The 19,585-nt window shown below is 41.7% G+C and overlaps 1 long non-coding RNA gene across 1 annotated transcript in view; it reads left to right on the plus strand.

Moving 5' to 3' along the window:
• LOC122556297 overlaps nt 1-19,585 on the plus strand; it is an 82,354-nt gene that overhangs the window by 26,825 nt on the left and 35,944 nt on the right. The gene's annotated exons all lie outside the window — the stretch shown is intronic.

A 19,585-nucleotide genomic window follows, 5' to 3' on the forward strand; every position in this document is an offset into this window, starting at 1 on the left:
CCACATTCAAGGATTCCAACTCATCTAACACTTCCTCACTCATTATGATTATTTTGATGAATATTTGCCACTGCTCCTCTTGGATTACTTTATCCATAGCATCCCTTTCCTTTGTGAATGTGGAGACACAAAGTTCATTTGAAATTCATCGTATATCCTCAGCATCTTCACATCAGTTGCCTTCATCTCTGAAAGGTCGCACTTTTTCCTTAACTATCTTTTGTGCTGCATATACTTGTAAAATATCTTTGGGTTTTCCTTTATCTTGCTTGCTAATGTTTTCTCAGGCCCTCACTTTGCTTTGTTTCTTTATTTTTGTTTTACTTTATCAGTACACTTTCTATACTCCTCTAGACTATCTGCTGTGTTGAGTTTTTTGTGACTGTCAAAAGTTTTCCTTTCTGTTTAATCTTCCCCTGTATTTTTCTAGATGGCCATAAGGGTGTTGATTTGGCAGGTGATATGTCTGCTTTGTGCCCTAAGGATCTCACATTTTAGTGCTTCCCATTGGTTTACCACTGATTTATCCTTTAGCAGTCCTGTCCAGTCCATCTCAGCCAAATCACTTCTCAGTGTTGAGTCTACATATCTCTTCTTCTATCTACCTTTCACTATTCGGGGTCTGTTGTATACTCCTAGTTGTACGACAGCCCATTTTTGTTTCCCCAAGCTCAACTCATAAAGCTTCATTTGTTAGCTCACTTCGTAAATCACCTCTTCTCATAACAGTAATTGATTCTTCAACCAATACTTTTTTATCACTCACTCTATCCAGCCTGAAAATTCTATTTCCAGAGATAGTCAGCTGCCAATTTTGTCCCTTCTTCAGCCAGGTTTCCATTATAGCAACAACATCATGCTGCCATTTGTCTGTCTGTGCCCTTAGTTCATCTGCCTTGTTTGGCATACTCCTTGCATTTAAGTATAAAGAGCACCAGCCCCTCATTATCCTTAGCTCAATGCTTTTTTATTCTCCTTTTTTTTGTCTTTCTGAGTCACTGATGATATCAGCAACCAACGTTCTACCTCCTGTTTCCTGATCCACTAAATGCCTGTCTTCAATCAGCTGTCATCACAACCAAATAACATGGCTACTAATGTTAACTTGTATGATGCAATTTTTCTTATAGCAGTCAGTTATGTTGGGATTCTTGCATGTCCTTCTTCCTGCCTCTTGGTCAACACTAGAGAAGTTTTGAATCTTCACATCTTTTGAGGGTCCCATAGTCAGTCATGAAATCTTTCAATTGCTGAAAAACACATTTTTTAAAAAGATAACACAATCTGATTGTTTTTGACAGTTATTAAATCCACAAGTCATGAAGCTTTTGGAAGCTATTTTCTAAGAGTCCTTCTGTCCATTTTAAAGACAGATATGCTTTCTTTACAAACTATATGACATATTTACACATATGTGATATTAGCCAAATATATCAAGAATGGGTAAATAAAATTGTGGTTTACAACAGGTATGGTCTAATTGAAGAGCAAAATTGTCTTTAAATACTGATTAACAAATATTGAAGAGTCAACATCCAATGATTTCTGTAAATACAGCCAAAGGCTCACAAATATCCTATCTAATAAATTTCAAAATCATGGGATAGATACCATCAGGCCTAGAGGTCTTTTAGTCTTGAGTCATTTTAACTCGATAAGTATGCCTAAGCGGATCACTGATCATGATGATTGTCTTTACAAGGACATGATTTAATTTGGAGCTTTTTTTCGAACATTCTGACATGAAGGCATTTGTGTTAAGCTCATAAATACAGATTGCTAAATCCTTTTGAGTATGTGTTGCAATACCCTCATATCGCAATGTTGCTAAGTCACACACAATGTTATATCTTCAAAAGCTTTGTTATTACTGTCAAAGACAGAATGTAGGAACAAGACATATTAAGGCATATTAAGATGTGCCTAGAGCACGTGTGTAAATGCCTATAGTGAAGAAAGACAAAGATGCATATGGGATTATGATATTGTCAAGACCTAAAATAAACAATAGAAGAAATTGGTACACAAACCATAAAATTTAATATGACTCACCACTGGTGTTACTGGTATGGAACCTTAGAACTCAAAAACCAGCAGCTAGCATTCTACCAGTAAATTTTATCAGGGTCCCCACAGCAACTCTACACAGGGAGGACTCCATTGCTGGTTGTGCTATGTGTACATAAAGAGAAGAAAGTGGGCTGTTTGTAATGTTAAACAGCTTTTAACATTGATTTAACACTCAAACTGCCTTTTTAGACCCTGCAGACTCAGTTACCACCATTTCTTTGTTACTCCCAGCCGAGGGTGCAGTCATGTTAATTGAAGGACAAACCTTCCCGTTTCAAGATTTTGACCTACTTTTGCTGATTTCAGGGAAGTGCAATGATCTGCATTATTGGAGGAGGTTTGAAAACTTTCTAGATTTTCAAGGGATTGGTTAAAGAATGGGAAGTGAAATACGGCTTATCCTTTGGCTGGAATAGGAGGGGACGGGGAGAAGTGTGTCTCAGAGTTATTACTCTTCCAGCTGTTGTACTCGTGTTGTTACTTTCTGCCAGCCTACCAAACCCCTTAGCTAGTTCCTTAGACCATCTGATCATTCCCCATCCCAAAATCAAATCCTATCTGGGTTGGGCACCATAACTATCCTCATCCTGAGGCTTAATTACAGTCCCTCCAACACTGAGACTGCTTAGAGCTGTTGGTTAATCAGATTAGCCAGCAGCCCTCAATGAGGGATTGACATCCCAGTTTCACATAGTTATGGCTGCCTGCACTGTGTTATTGGTATGGGGTGATTTTGTGCATTAGCTACATCTAACCCTGTTCCAGGGAGGAGAGCAGTAAGGTCCCTCCTCCTGAGAATTTCAGCCATGTTAATGTTTTACATTCTTTGAGGATCAGATCACTTGGGTTGGCGATTATAAGATATTTTTCTGTCTCACCCATGAAAAGCGAACGAGGCACATTGCATTCAAGAAAATTCCAATAAAACCAAAAGAAAGTATGCTTCTGCCCTAAGGCAAGAACATTTGATCACTGTTGCAGTTGGATAAACTGCATTAAAGTTTAGGCAATGAGAAAGATTTACATTTGTGAATCCATGTTCACAAATCTGAATGATGCAACCTACTGTGACCTGGTAAGCACTCAACAGCATTAAAAGAAAATATTCTCCACTCAATTTATTTTCTCTATAATAATTTAATGTGACAGGTGCACTATTTGAAACAGAGGAATAGAAACAAATCATTTTTAAGCAAACAAAATGATTTCTATGTCATTTCAGATAAATACTTTGTTGTCAACCTTGAAAAAATTATGTGTGACATATTATGAAAGAGATTAACTTGGCTGAGTCAAGAGAGAACATGTAAATTCCCATTTTGAAGAGCTAACAGAAAGAAATTGGGAGAACTTGTACATGAGTAGTTGGTTATCAGAATATTTACAGTAGAACCTACAAATGTAACAAATTCAGGATAAGTTTGAAGAGCTCAATAACTTACAATATTATGTGCAAAAGTACAAAAATTGCTTTGGACAGTGTGCACATTAGATTGACAATGCAGCATTCCAATTTATAAGGTGTAATGGTTGTTTTGTATAATAAGCATGTTTAGCAAGCAACTTTGAGAAAATACATTTGCTGAGTTTTCAAATTTCTATTCAGTTGGTTAACTCTACTCAATATATCAAATATTTTAGACATTGCATAATGCTAAAACAAAATTATCATGTAAACAATGCTCAAGAAGAGTACTGTAAACAACACTCAAAACCATCCAATGCAAAGCATTTAACTGCCATCCCATACAACATTTTAAAAATTCACTTCTTCCGGCACCAGATAAGGGGCAGCAAATCATCAATCAGCCATGCTGTCCTGATGAAGGACTTATATCCAAAACGTCGATTTTCTTGCTCCTCAGATGCTGCCTGACCTGCTGTACTTTTCCAACATTACTCTAATCCTGACTCTAATCTCCATCATCTGCACTATCCACTTTTGCCATGCTGTCCAAACCTGTGACCTCTAGCACTTAGAAGGACAGAGGCAGAAGTTGCATGGGGCTATCATGTTGTGCAAGTTCCCTTCCTAGTCACACATCGTCCTGACTTGGAACTATATTGCTGATTTTTCGTTGTCACTCGGTCAAAATCCTGAAATTCCCTAACGGCACAGTGTGCTGCATGGTTCAACAAGGCAGCTCACCACCACCTTCTTGAGGGGAATCAGGGATAAATGTTAGAAACTAGACTTATCGGTGACACTCAGATCCCAAGAACGAATATTTTAAAACATTTTTGTAACCATGAACATACAATAAAGAGTATTCGCCGCATTTTGATAGTAATGTATGAATCATTAAATGAATGTAATACCTCTCAGCTTGACAATTTAAAAAAAAAATTGCTCATTTGATATGGGCATCACTAACAAAGCCAACGTTTATTGCACATTCATAATTGCCCAGAGAGCAGCTCGGCGTTAATCACATGGCTGTGAGTATGAAGTCACATGTAGGTCAGACTAGGTCAGGATGGAAGATTTTCTTCCCTAAAGGGCATCAGTTAACAGAATGACTTGGAGACAGTAAGGACTGTGGATGCTGGATAGCAGAATTAATAAATGTGAAGCTGGAGAAGCAGAGCAAGTCAGACCGCATCCAAGGAGCAGGAAAGTCAATCTTTTGTGCCAAACTCCTTCCACCTACCCTTCTTTCAGCCCCCTCCCACCCATTTACGTCTGGGCTCCCTTCCCCTCTCCAGTCCTGAAGAAAGGTTTTAGCCCGAAATGTTGACTTTCCTGCTTCTTGGATGCTGTCTGACCTGCTGTACTCTTCCAGCTTCACATCAGTTAACACAATGACTTTTTTTATGGCAATCAACAATGGTTACGTGGTCCCAAATAGACTAGGTTTTTATTCAAGGTTTTTATTTAATTCAATTTCATCATCAGCCCTGGTAGGATTTGAATCCAAGTCCTCGGAATATTAGTCTGACTGTCTGGCTCACAGTCCAGTGACATTACCACTGTGCGACATTATCATTACCACTGCCTCTCCTATGATGTAATTTACTTGTAGCACAACTTACGTTTTACTAAATGGGTCTTATTGTATAATGTAATGTTTCTGAAAGTTTAATGTTGGAAAACTTATTGAACTCTGCCCAATTTGATGATGTAATTCAGGTTTGGATGGAGAGAACTTAGGATCTCATGGAATGAAGACCTATATATCCACAGAATATATCCATAAGTCTCCTTATTGTCTTTGTAATATTGTTTATCTGAATGTAAAATATAGTTGATTGAAATCATGTAATAAACTACATGTCAAGATTCTCTTTTGGTTAAGACTCAGTTGGTGACAGATAAGTACCATGACCACAAGCATTCATTGGTTAATTCCAGAAACAAATACAATATGGTGAGCAGTGATGTGCATTGAAATTCAATTTGGCTGTACTGTACAATGAGGGATTGTGAACTAGAAACTGGTCACATCTATTAGATCATTTAGAATAGAGGGTTTGTAGGGACCGTCCTGTTTAGAACTTCAGCCAGAAAATGAAAATGAAAAGGAATTGGAGGTGTGTGAATAAAGTTTAAAATGCCATCTGGGCAAGGGGAAATCTTTAAATGGGTTGAGAAAACTAGAAGGAAACAAAAGAATGCTTATAGCTTACGAAAACAATGCCACCATAGTGAGTGATGAACATGAGTCAAGGCTACTCATGAGTCAAGTGTGGAAATCCAGGGCTATAAAAGTAATTTAGACTGTTTGCAGCACCAGTAAAATCACAAGTCAGGATTCAAGGGACAAATAGACAATGTAAAACCATGGTGACAGACCCTAAGAGAAGAAAGTTGTAAGAAGATTATTGAAATTGCAATAAGAGCAGGAAATCAATAACTTACACTAAGACTCAAGTAGAAATAATGTATTAGCATCACAGGCACCAGGGTTTAATTGGAAATGTTGTGGAAAAGGACAACTATTGCTTATTAGACTATGAAAAGTGGGAAATATTCATTTTCCCCATTTAAAAATAAATTGGGAACCCTCTGTATGGCTTGCAAAACAAAATGAGAAAACCTCCATTTCGGCCAGAGCAAGCAGGGTTGTAAAGAAAAAGCTTTGTTCGGTCAATATGAGGGCCCTCTGGTTAACAGAAGCATATAGAGCAAAATAAAGCAGAAACATAGAGCTTAAAAAAATCTCAAAACAAGTAAGATTTTGCAGTCTTAGAGGAATATGGAAAATAACTTGGCAACATATAAAAGGAAATTAAGAAAGCAAAGTGGTGTTTCAACAGTATTGTTTGGTGATATCAAGGAAAATCCAAAGGACTCTCCATTTAGAGTAAGAGGATTACTATGGAAAAGGCAGGCCCTATCAAAGATTGTGCATGGATACAGATCAAGCGGATGTGGTTCTTAACGAGTACTTTGTATTTGCCTTCACAAACTTGAGTGATGATGCACACTTTATGGTTAAAGAGATAGAGGATAAAATGTTAGATTAAAAAAATGCATAATGAGACAGGAAGTACTCCAGAGACTTACCTCATTAAAGGTGGATAAATCAATAGGCTTGGATGAATTGTAAACCTGCACAAGTCAAGGAAGCCGGGGGAAAATATTAGATACTTTGAGATCATTTACAATCCTCGCTAAACATAGGCAAGGTACTGAAGGATTGGAAGTCTGTGAAAATTGTAGATTTTTAAACTGAACTGTTCAGAGATGTGAAAACATACCTCAGAAAATGGTAGGGCTTGAAGCCAGATCTTCTGGCTCAGAAATAGGGTCTTTACCATTTTCTACAAGGCTCAGTATTGGATCACTGGCTGTTTGTGTCGTATATTAATGACTTAAATGTAAATGTGAGAAGTATGATCAGAAATTTGCAGACAACACAAAATTGATCGCGCAGTTGAGAGCGAAGAGAATGGCTGTCAGCTGGAGGATGATACCAATGATTTGGTTGAGTGGGTGAAAAAGTAACAAATGGAATTCACTGCACAGAAATACGAGGTTATGCATATGAGTTAATGCAAAGAATATGCAATAAATGGGAGAGTTTATTGAGAGGGGGAGAGGACATGGGAGACCTTGAGGTATTTATTCACAGGCACCTGAAGGTGGCAGCACAGGTACATGAGATTGTTTTTAAAAAAAGAATTTGGGATACATTCTTTCATTGGGTGAAGCATTGAATACAAAAGCAAGGATGCAATGTTAAAACTTTATAAGACAATGGTTAGGCCACAGCTGGTATTTTAAATATAGTTTTGATCAACAGGTTATGGAAGGGACACAATTACAAAGCACAGGGAAGATTTATAAGAATGCTATTGGGACTTGAAAAAAGCAGCTATGAGGAATGATTGAATAAGCTCAGGTTGTTTTCCTTAGAACATAGGAGCTTGAGGAGTGACTTAATTAATGTGTACAAAGTAATGAGGGGCTTGGATAGAGTGGACAGTGAATACCTGTTTCACTAGCAAAGAGGTCAATTCCCAAGGGGACTTAAGGTGTTTGATGGAAGGATTAAAGAGGATACAAGGAAATTCTTGTCACCCAGAGGGTCTTGAACTTGCTGAGCTCTTTGAAGGTTGAGGCCTCAACTCATTTGAAAGGAAGCTGGATCTGCATCTGAAGTGCTGTAACCTGCAAGGTTTGTGGATCGGGTCTGATTTGGGACCCTAGTTTATTGAGGTGTAAAAGTATCATGGGTTGAATGGCCTCATTATGAGCTATTCAATGTTTTCTGTGGTTCTATTGAGCACATGCATAGATAGCTTGTGCATCGTTTTACTGAGACATGTGGAAGGGGGTATCCATTGATATTCATTTACCATATTCCACTTTGTCAATGTGGCTTAAATGTGACAGACTACAGATTGAAGACTTTGAGTAGGATTTTACAGGGGCCTGAAATGGGCTGTGGCAGTAAAGGTGAAAAAAATCACTGAGAAGGTCCAGCAATGACTATCTTGATGTTGGGAACAAGTTGCTGCACATTTTGGCTCAGTTCCAGGTATCAGGCTTGGGAGCAGTGAATGGCCAATAACGGGGGATTATTGTTTGCTAACTTGCTTGTTACAGTGCTGGTAACGAATGGCAGAATTTACTTGATTATTATGCAACTTCTTATCTTGCTTCCCACTATGGCAAGAATTCATGGCAAGGAAGTCAGAGTGAGTGCCTCAAAACTTCAGCTTGTTCCAAAGGACCTCCATGCTGAACACAAGATGCCAGCTTCTCAGGGTATGCTCTGTGGGCAACAGCAACATGTATCGTACAGTCATTACCATCTGCCATGTGCCAGCCTCTAAGACCCCTCATGGTATATCTCCAATCCATTGACAGTATGCTGCTGAACTTCAACACTGCACCTCAGGGTGCAGTGGCAACTACCATGGTAATGCTGCAGCAAGGATAGTTGTCACCAATGAATATGCACTAGAAAGTGAGGACTGCAGATGCTGGAAATCAGAATCGTAAAGTGTGGCCCTGGAAAAGCACAACTGGTCTGGCAGCATCTGAGGAGCAGGAAAATCAATGTTCAGGTGTAAGCCCCTTCATCAGGAATGTTGGGGGAAAAGCAGCTGATAGATAAATAGGAGGGGGCAGGATGAGACTGGAGGGGTGGGGGGGGTTAGCTGGGAAGGCGATAGGTAGATGAAGGTGGGGTGTTGATGGTGATAGGTCAGAGCAGATAGGTGGGAAGGAAGATGGACAGGTGGGACAGTTCAAGAGGACGGTGCCAAGTTGGAAGTTTGGATCTGGGGTGAGGCGGAGGGAGGGGAGATGGGGAAATCTGAATGGCTTACTTCTGCTCCAATGTCTTTTGGTCTTAGGGTCTTCTAATACCGTTACAGGGACATGGATTTTATTAGTCAGTTGCCAGGGTGGTCAGGGTCAGATCCTCTGCCTGTAAGGGGTGAGGAGCTGAATGCTGGGCAGCACTTCACTCACCTTGCTTTCCTCCTGGGATGAGCAAGGGACAGGTATTAAAGGAGATGAAAGTGGGTAGCATATCTGTTATTTTTGGTGATGCTGGGGAGGTGTCCTGAGAAGATAAGTAGGCAGTGCAGAAGACATGTCAGGAATTAGGCTGCGTAACAGCGAGCGAAGAAAGATGCTACAGGCAATGGTGAGAGGGCTGGAAGTGCTAGATCATGGGGAGAGGTGTGTGCAGTAACAGAAATAGAGTGAGTGTGAGGTATCAGAGAGGAGATGGGGAACTAAAGCTGGTGGACTGTGTAAAGTTGATGACCGTCGTACATTGCTGAGCATTCCTACAGGTGGCTAAGACCACATTGACCCACCTGAATGCCCAGTTAGGACTTGGCTGTGACGGTTTGGTAGAGTGGCCCCCACTACTGGTTTGGGGAGAGATGATATCGCATGCCTGCATTACACCAACTACCGGGACCTACAGGTCCCTGCCCATAAAACAAGGCACCAATGTTCTTGTGGTAAAAACAATGACTGCAGATGCTGGAAACCAGATTCTGGATCAGTGGTGCTGGAAGAGCACAGCAGTTCAGGCAGCATCCGAGGACAGGCAAAATCCGAGGACAGGCAAAATCGACGTTTTGGGCAAAAGCCCTTTATCAGGACTAAAAGGTTCTTGTATCTGCCATGACTGAGACAAATGCAGCGTCATTCTGGACTAATAGTGCTTATCCTGGTCTAATAGTGCTTATCCTGGTCCTTCTAAAGATGATACTGGCAGCAGAGATACCAGTCTTTTCCAGGATATTCCATTGGTGATAATTTATTCCAGGAAAGGCACATGGTCAGATGGGGCTAGAATTGGATGAAGGGTTGCCAAAGGGCAGAGTAGGTATTTAACAAAGCATATTTGTTAGGATATGGCAAGGCATCCCACCAGGCCAAAAGGAGAGAAAGCCTCCAAAAATCTCAACAAAACTGACACTTAACCTCAAGTTTACTTTTTTTTTGGCTATCATGGCTGCTGCCAAAATATTCTGCATTGAAACGACATGATGTACTGGATATAGTTACACACCAGCTGGACATTGAGAGATTGTATGACCTTTCAGTTCCAAGGAATGTCAGCATTTGATTTGATTTATTGTTGTCACATGTACCTAAATACAGTAAAAAGTTTTGTTTAGTGAGTAGTAGATGCAGATCATAGCAAACAAGGACATACAGATCATAGAGTGCTTAGACAGACTGAGGCATACAAGGTTATGGCTGCACAGGAGGTGCACAGAGCAAGACCAACATTGGCAAGATCAACATTATTTGAAGTCAGAAATTCCATTCAGCAATCTAATAACTACAGGAAAGAAGCTGTTCTTGACCTGTTGATGCAGAGTTCAAGTTTCTATATTTTCTACCTGATGGAAGAGCTTATAGGAGAGCATTACTCTGGTGGGATGGGTCTTTGATGATGTTGGCAGCCTTTCTACAGCAATGAGAAGTGTAAATGGAGTCCATGGGTGGGAGGTTGATTTCTGTGATGGTCTGGGCTGTGCACACAACTTTCTGTATTGTCTTATGGCTCTGGGCAGAGCGGTTGCCGTACTAGGCCGCTATGCACCCAGTTAGAATGCTTTCTATTGTGCATCTGTAAAAGTTGGTGAGGGTCCTTATAGACCTGCCAAATTTTCTGAGCCACCTGAAGAAGAAGAAGCATTGTTGTGCCTTCTTGACCATTGCATCTATGTGGAAAGTCCAGGTTAGTTATCATCACTGCTAGAATTTAATGCTCTCGAGTTTCTAGACCTCAGCTCCATTGATGAAGGGTCGTGTCTTCCTCCTTTCTTTCTGAAGTCGATGATCAGAGATTGTAATCATTGCACCACGATACCGAGCACTCTATCTCCTTCCTGTATCACCATTGTTAAATATTCGTCCTACCACACGTCATCAGCAAACTTGTAGATAGCATTCATATGGAATTGTCAACAGAGTTGTGGGTGTACAGGGAATACAGTAAGGGGCTGAGAACACATCCTTGCAGGGCGCCAGTGTTGAAGATTATCATGGACGAGGTGATTGCGGTCTGTGGGTCAGAAAGCTGAGGATCCAGTTGACAAGGCCGGAGCTGAGACCTCGGATTCAGAGTTGTAATATTAGTCTGGTAGGTATTATGGTGTTGAAGGCAGAGCTGTCATCAATGAGTAGGAGTTTGACATAGATGTCCTTGTTATCCAGCTATTCTGGGCATAAGTGTAGGGCTAGGGAAATGGTGTCTGTTGTGGGCCTCTTTCACCTCTAGGCAAATTGCAGGAGATTGAGGTAGACTGGGAGACTCGAGTTGATGTAGGCCATGACCAGCATCTCTAAGTACTTAATGATTACACATGGTACCTGGAAGGTGACATGCATTCAGTCAATGCCACCCTGCAGTACAGGCAAGCTCATATACCATGCAAAGTCATGAGCTCATGCCATCTACTTATTCCTGGCAGGAGACAATGAAATATGTTCCAAAGCAAAATACTGCAGATGCTGGAAAACTGAAATCTGACAAACAGAAAATATTATACAAATCCAGCAGTTCAGGAAGCATTTGTGAAGAGAGTTGTTGATGTATATTTTGTTCCACAAATCTGGACGACACAAGTTTCAGTATAACGGTAGATGCTTTATTATCGGACAGCTGGTGAGAGATTCACAATGTCCCCAAAAGTAGTCGTGCATCTACTTGTAGTGACACTTCTCCACAAATCTCTGCTCTACACACAAAGGCAGTATTTCTTATAGGAATAGTACGAAAGGTCTATAAGTCACATGGTTGATTGTCATTACATTGTTTAAAATGGGCAATTATAATTTTACAAGACCTGGTGAATGTCGATATCCTGTGATAACAAGTGAATGGATTACAGGGACTGATTATCGTATTCTTCACAATCATGTGTTGATGGGAAGAGAGTAAACAGAAGGGTTGCCTGTTCTCAATAGGGGACTCATGTACCTATGCTATTATAGAGGGGAAGCAAGATAATGGGAGCAGGAGGCAGCTTAACAGGGTTGTGGCCATTGCTATCAGTCTGCTCCGGGGAGGACAAATACCTTTGCCTGAGGCTGCAGAGGAATCCACATGTGTGACTCCAATGGATTCATTCTCTAAGATTCAGTTAGCCTCCTCCCTACTGAGATGTTCTATCTACTCTGTAAGAGGACAGACATGCAATTGCTACTGCAGTGAGTCTCTTTGGTCGTGGAATGTTTAACCCTTGAGTCCCCAGTATGCATTGAAAGAGAAGTAAAACATAGAACTGATCCCTTTGTGGCTTTCTAACTTCCTCAGAGTAACAGTGTTGCTATCTTACGTTGATGATATTACATCCAAGTAAACATCAAAACGTACATAGTATGCACTGTTAGGATTAGACTGGGCCCTGGCGGTAGAAAGCACAGTGGAGGCCATTGCTGGAACTATGCTTGAAACCAATGGCTCCTTAAAAAACTGAAATGCATAATGAATGACTGATTCTTTTAATATGCTAAACACTAGAGCTTACTTGTAAGATGCAAGTAATTTTAGTGTAACTGCATACTTTTAGAAAGTCCTGCATTTCCCTTAGAAGTTGCTCTGTTATTTTTGAAAGAAAGGGTGATGGTGATGATGATGGAGACAGAGGCAGAGCACATAAAATGACAGGCAATGTGACATTTGAAATGCTCACATCAGAGGATATAGAGAGATTGAAGACCATACCAGGATTTCTTGCACCAGCAGGCCAGTCAAGCTAAGGTAAATATTAAGGCTCATATAAAAAGTTTGCTAAATTGTACAGATTTGACAAGTATAATATAGAATTCTAACTGCAAGTTAATTACAACTTTAAACCTGAAGCTGCAATCAAATTATTGTTCAAATAGATAGTTTAGTAGCCACATATCACTCTTTAGTTTGAAATGTTAAAGATCTAAAATTATACCATTAGTATTTTCCTATCTTAGATTTTTCAGTTTATTTAAAATAATTTGGCAGCTTTCACATATTTAACTTGCTGCACTCTTTGATTCAAAGGTTTAACAAGATAGCTTGGTTTATCTGGGGTTTGGCTGAAACTGGCAAGGATCTGAGTTGCATATTCTCAATCAATGGAAGGAAGGAATTGCCGAAACAGATCTTATAATACTTATAAAGTGAATGATCTTTTTTGTCACCAATATTTCCTTCTCCTCCTGAGCAAAGATAGTTAGCTGATTGTAAAATCCTAAACTTTGAAGCTCAGGAATCTTAACTGCAGACATCCTTCATATTGTCTGGTTTTAAAGAGAAGGCTATTATAGTATTGACTTGCATGGTGTCATCAGTTTGTAGCTATAACTAGCATTAGCTTTTTCTGCTTTTTGCAATATGAACTTTGCAATTTAGAAATGCTAACAATCATGAAGCAGAAATTCTTTATTCTATCAGTATTATGTCATTACAAACATTAAGGGAAATTAAAGATAAACATTGCACTATGTACATAGTCTGACGAGGAGGGTTACACTGGTCTGAGGAATTCCTTTGTCTTTCTGTTCTCCTTTCACAATAGCACTCTCTCTGCTAAAGTCACATTCACTTTTCAAGTGAGAGTACATGTGATTGCTCAAGCTATCTTCCTTCATTGTCACCTCCTGCTTGCAAAGCCCTCAAGGACTGCTCAGCTCCCCTGTCACTTTTGCCCCAGCTGTTCGTGCCCAGTGTCATACTTTCCTGGTTGAAACTTCCCATTTCTGCAACTACACATAGCCCATAGTGATTGTGGCTAAATTGGTGCATGACAACAGCTTTATTTGCTGTGATGATTACACTGTTAATGGCTACATTAATGGCAGCCTTCTCTTAGTGCACCTCTGATCTGGGCAAATGACAGAGGTTTGGGTGATATCTAGCATTTGCTCAAGAAGACCTTCTCAGCTGCTTCTCTATCTTGGGACCTTCCAAATGACCCAAAGTCTGTACTGGATCACCCACATAATGATCAGCCAGCCCTCTGCGGAATCCAGGTACCTGTTACTTCAGTTTTTGAATCTTGCCAGCTTCTCCCTGGGCCATTTTGCGGGTGGGGGGAAGGGGAGTGGAGTAGACCTTTCTGCACTAGATGCACCCTTGTGTTTACAATGAACTGGGATTAAGCGTCACTATCTGACTCCACCTCACTTGGGCCATAACGTCTTGACACTTCAGGTTCCACAACACCGCTGAATAAGCAGCTTGCCTCCACATTGTTCACCAGCCTCCTGACTTCAAGCAACTCGCCTCCATCAATCATTTTCTGACACTATTCCCCCCCAGCTAATGGTTCAGCAGTATAAGTGTGGTCCCCTGTGTCCAGCATTTGCTGGCCTGTGGATGTCAGGATCCCATGCAACCTGTATTTTATTCTGACCTCTGGTATTCTGAATTCAGAGGAAAAGCTTTGCAGTAATTGGGAGGCTCAATCCAGTTAGCATTGTGTTCAGACATTGTTTTTCTTCTCAGAGCTTCACTGTCAGTCCTCTTGCCCAGCATCTCGACTACCTCTCGCCTCTTATGATGCTGGGCTAAACAGGTATCAGAGCTGAAAATGTGTTGCTGGAAAAGTGCAGCAGGTCAGGCAGCATCCAAGGAACAGGAGAATCGACGTTTCGGGCATAAGCCCTTCTTCAGCCCTTCTTATGCCCGAACTCTCTCTCCTTGAGATTAACCTGTCGGCTATGGACTCCAACCTCATCCTTCACCCTCTTCCAGCACCTCTACAGTTTCTATGTCAGTTTAGACTTCTTCATCAGCTGGTGCTGGGTTGGTGGACATTGGGCCATCTGGAAATGGTACAGTCTACTGACGTCCCCACCAATCATTTGAAGCTTTTGAGGTCCTCTTTCAAGATAGATGGTAAGGATGAAGCTACAGCAGGCTCTATCTGTCTGCACCTGGTTTTACATAACATATGAACAAAAGAGCTAAGCACAGGAGTAGGCAATTCAGCCCTTCAGTCCTGCTCCACTATTTGATACCATTACAGCTAGTCTTATCTTGGCCTCAATTCCACCTTTCTGCCCAGTCTCCATAATCCTTCAACCCATTAAGAATTAAAAATCTGTCTATATCCTTTAGCTTCCACCACACTCTGGGGTAGAGAGTTCCACAGAGTTAAGAGCCTTCGAGAGAAGTAATTTCCCCTCATCCCTGTTTTGATCTCAATCATAAATGGTACTTTGCTGAATCTAACTCCAAATATCATAAGGAATCATAATTGGAATGCTGTCTTTAACTTAAGGAATGGACAGGCCTAAGGCATTAAGTCACAACCCCTTTCTGATGGGCAGGGGCAGCACCCCACCTGTGGTCATTCATCTATGAGCATTAGTATTTGCATTACTTTTCTTTGACTCAAACTGGATCTGGAATAGAAACTGCACACGTTTAGTGAAACATTGAGTCTCTTTTACCCCAAGCTTGAAGGATGTTTTAAAATAACATTTTAAATGTGGATTGTTTGTTGGTAAAACTTCAAACTCTGTACCAATCAAAATGCCTCAGGGCGGCATGGTGGCACAGTGGTTAGCACTGCTGCCTCACAGTGCCAGACACCCGGGTTCAATTCCCACCTCAGGCAACTGTCTGTGTAGGGTTTGCACATTCTCCCCGTGTCTGTGTGGGTTTCCTCGGGTGCTCCAGTTTCCTCCCACAATCCAAAGATGTGCAGGTTAGGTGAATTGGCCATGCTAAATTTCCCGTAGTATTAGGTGAAGGGGTAAATGTAGGGGAATGGATCTGGATGGGTTGCTCTTCGGAAGATCGGTGTGGACTCGTTGGGCCAAAGGGCGTGTTTCCACACTGTAACGAATCTAAAAGAAAAACCCACCTCAAAGTTAACAGTTCAAGTTGCATACTGGAGTAATTATCCATATTTGTCTCATTCAGCTTGAGATACTCACTGACAAAAAAAAAACAGTTCTTTTCACCCCTTGAGCCTCTGGCAGCTCCAATCCTAGGCCAAGGAAACAGGTGTCAGTTTCCAGTATAAAAGGGAGTAGGAAATCTGGGAGGCCAAGAACAGGTGATGAAACAAGCTTCTGTTTGAGGCTGCAAATAAAATATGTTGGCGTGCTGCGGTCCAACTCTCAGTGATGCCCCCATGGCACATTGTGCATCCTTTCCAAACACTCCTGCAGCACACTCTGATTTCCTCGCAAATTATGGCGTGGGCTGGCCAACTGTGCATAGTCTTGCATGAATCTCCTATAGTGACCAGCGAGAGCAAGGAGCACATGCTATTCCCTTTGAGTCTGTACAGGTCATTATATCTTGAAAGCACAAGGCAAGGTCAAAGACTCCTGACTCTGATCTGCCAACCTTGTAGTCTGGTGTTTATTGGATTCAACATATATAGGGTTTCCAAAGATCTCATAATATATTCAATCCCAACATCTAGCTTTCTTCCTTCTACTGGAATATTGATTGGCTCACAAACTATCAGATCTGAGGCTATGAAAATTGTGATTGAGAACAGATAGGGCGAGTGCGATATAGCCAACCCCAGTGAAGCAGACACTTGGATGAGGAAATTAGCTCATACAACTCAGGCTGATACTAATACAAAAGCCAGTGAGTAACAGTTCTCTCATCTACTCCGGTGTCCATTAAGCATGGCATATCTAAATTGCTAACTTTCCCAATCACTAAGAAGAGAAATCTCTCTCAGCATAAGACTATGCCTCTTCCTGAAGGAATCTCCTTCCAACCTACACTCTGCCTGGCTCTAGGTGGGGGGTTTTACGAGTTTGATGCCTGGTGAGAAGGGGAGGACATTGCCCTGGATGGGGTCTCTGTGCCTGGCAGCAATGGGTGGCCATGGTTGTTGAGGTGGATCTCATTTGAAGTGCCCAGCCCTGTGACAGTTACAGCACAGCTTTGGAAAAGCCCTTGAATGGGATCAGCCACAAGGCTTACCATAGAGATAGGAGAAAGTGACGAATGCAGATGCTGGAGATCAGAGCTGAAATTGTGGTGCTGGAAAAGCGCAGCAGGTCAGGCAGCATCCAAGGAGCAGGAGAATCGACGTTTTGGGCATGAGCCCTTCTTCAGGATATCCCAACTCAATCTAGTCCCACTTGCCAGCACTTGGCCCATATCCCTCCAAACCCTTCCTATTCATATACCCATCCAAATGCCTCTTACCATAGAGATAGGAAATCAAGGACTCGATCTGTGTAGCAATCTGCTCTGCCTGCCTCAACCCTGAGCTTTAAATCCATGAAGGGAGCCTCTTTCCTGGAAGTCCGATCTTTCTCCCTGATCCAAATGGTGCAATTCCATGGTAAAAGATAATTGGCATTTGTCACTATTAAGCCTCTGCAACTCTACATGGACATTTCACCCCTCACTGGGTGTGCTAGGTGGTGCTTCAGCTGCCTGTCTCCAGTTGATCAGGAGAGGAGCATGATGCAGTTGGTTTACTTCATTAGCTTCGGGGATTCTCCCCTCTGGCTTATTTGTGCTCATTAAAACCTGTTGTAACTGGGTCAGGCTACTGCTATCCCCAGAATTCCTTGCCAGGAACTCAGAGATCTGCTGCAGACTGAGAGTCAAAGAGTCATAGAGATATACAGCATGGAAACAGACCCTTTGGTTCAACCCTTCCATGCCGACCAGATATCCCAACCCAATCTAGTCCCACCTGCCAGCACCCGGCCCATATCCCTCCAAACCCTTCCTATTCATATACCCATCCAAATGCCTCTTAAATTTTGCAATTGTAACAGCCTCCACCACTTTCTCTGGCAGTTCATTCCATACACGTACCACTCTCTGTGTGAAAAAGTTGCCCCGTAGGTCTCTTCTATATCTTTCTCCTCTCACCCTAAACCTATGCCCTCTAGTTCTGGACTCCCCGACCTCAGGGAAAAGACTTTGTCTATTTATCCTATCCATGCCCCTCATAATTTTGTAAACCTCTATAAGGTCACCCCTCAGCCTCCGACGCTCCAGGGAAAACAGCCCCAGCTTGTTAAGCCTCTTCCTATAGCTCAAATCCTCCAACCCTGGGAACATCCTTGTAAATCATTCCTGAACCCTTTCAAGTTTCACAACATCTTCCCGATAGGAAGAAGACCAGAATTGCATGCAATATTCCAACAGTGGCCTAACCAAAGTCCTGTACAGCTGCAACATGACCTCCCAACTCCTGTACTCAATAAAGGAAAGCATACCAAACACCTTCTTCACTATCCTATCTACCTGCAACTCCACTTTCAAGGAGCTATGAACCTGCACTCCAAGGTCTCTTTGTTCAGCCACACTCCCTAGGAGTGCCATTAAATGTATAAGTCCTGCTGAGATTTGCTTTCCCAAAATGCATCACCTTGCATTTATCTGAATTAGACTCCATCTGCCACTTCTCAGCCATTGGCCCATCTGATCAAGATCCTGTTGTAATCTGAGGTAACCCTTTTTGCTGTCCACTACACCTCCAATTTTGGTGTCATCAGCAAACTTACTAACTGTACCTCTTATGCTCACATCCAAATCATTTATGTAAATGACAAAAAGTACAGGACCCAGCACCGATCCTTGTGGAACTCCACTGATCACAGGCCTCCTGTCTGAAAAACAACCCTCCACCACCACCCTCTGTCTTCTACCTTTGAGCCAGTTCTGTATCCAAATGGTTAGTCCTCCCTGTATTCGTTGAGATCTAACCTTGCTAATCAGTCTCCCATGGGGATCGTTGTCAAACGCCATACTGAAGTCCATATAGATGACATCTACCGCTCTGCCCTCATCAATCCACTTTGTTACTTCTTCAAAAAACTCAATCAAGTTTGTGAGACATGATTTCCCACACACAAAGCCATGTTGACTATCTCTAATCAGTCCTTGCCTTTCCAAACACATGTACATCCTGTCCCTCAGGATTCCCTCCAACAACTTGCCCACCACCGACATCAGGCTCACTGGTCTATAGTTCCTGGCTTGTCCTTACCACCTTTCTTAAGCAATGGCACCATGTTAGCCAACCTCCAGTCTTGCGACACCTCACCTGTGACTATCGATGATACAAATTTCTCAGCAAGAGGTCCAGCTTCCCACAGAGTTTTAGGGTACACCTGATCAGGTCCTGGGGATTTTTCCACTTTTATGCATTTCAAGACATCCAGCACTTCCTCCTCTGCAATCTGGACATTTTGCAAGATGTCATTATCTATTTCCCTATATCTTCCATATCCTTTTCCACAGTAAATACTGATGCAAAATACTCATTTAATATCTCCCCCATTTTCTGCGGCTCCACACAAAGGCCTCCTTGCTGATCTTTGAGGGGCCTTATTCTCTCCCTAGTTACCTTTTGTCCTTAATGTATTTGTCCTTAATTCTATTTGCCAAAGCTATCTCGTGTCCCCTTTTTGCCCTCCTGATTTCCCTCTTAAGTATACTCCGACTTCCTTTATACTCTTCTAAGGATTCACTCGATCTAACCTGTTGATACCTTACATATGCTTCCTTCTTTTTCTTAACCAAACCCTCAATTTCTTTAGTCATCCAGCATTCCCTATACCTACCAGCCTTTCCTTTCACCCTAACAGGAATATACTTTC

Source organism: Chiloscyllium plagiosum, chromosome 13 (assembly GCF_004010195.1).
Source record: "Chiloscyllium plagiosum isolate BGI_BamShark_2017 chromosome 13, ASM401019v2, whole genome shotgun sequence".
NCBI lineage: Eukaryota > Metazoa > Chordata > Chondrichthyes > Orectolobiformes > Hemiscylliidae > Chiloscyllium > Chiloscyllium plagiosum.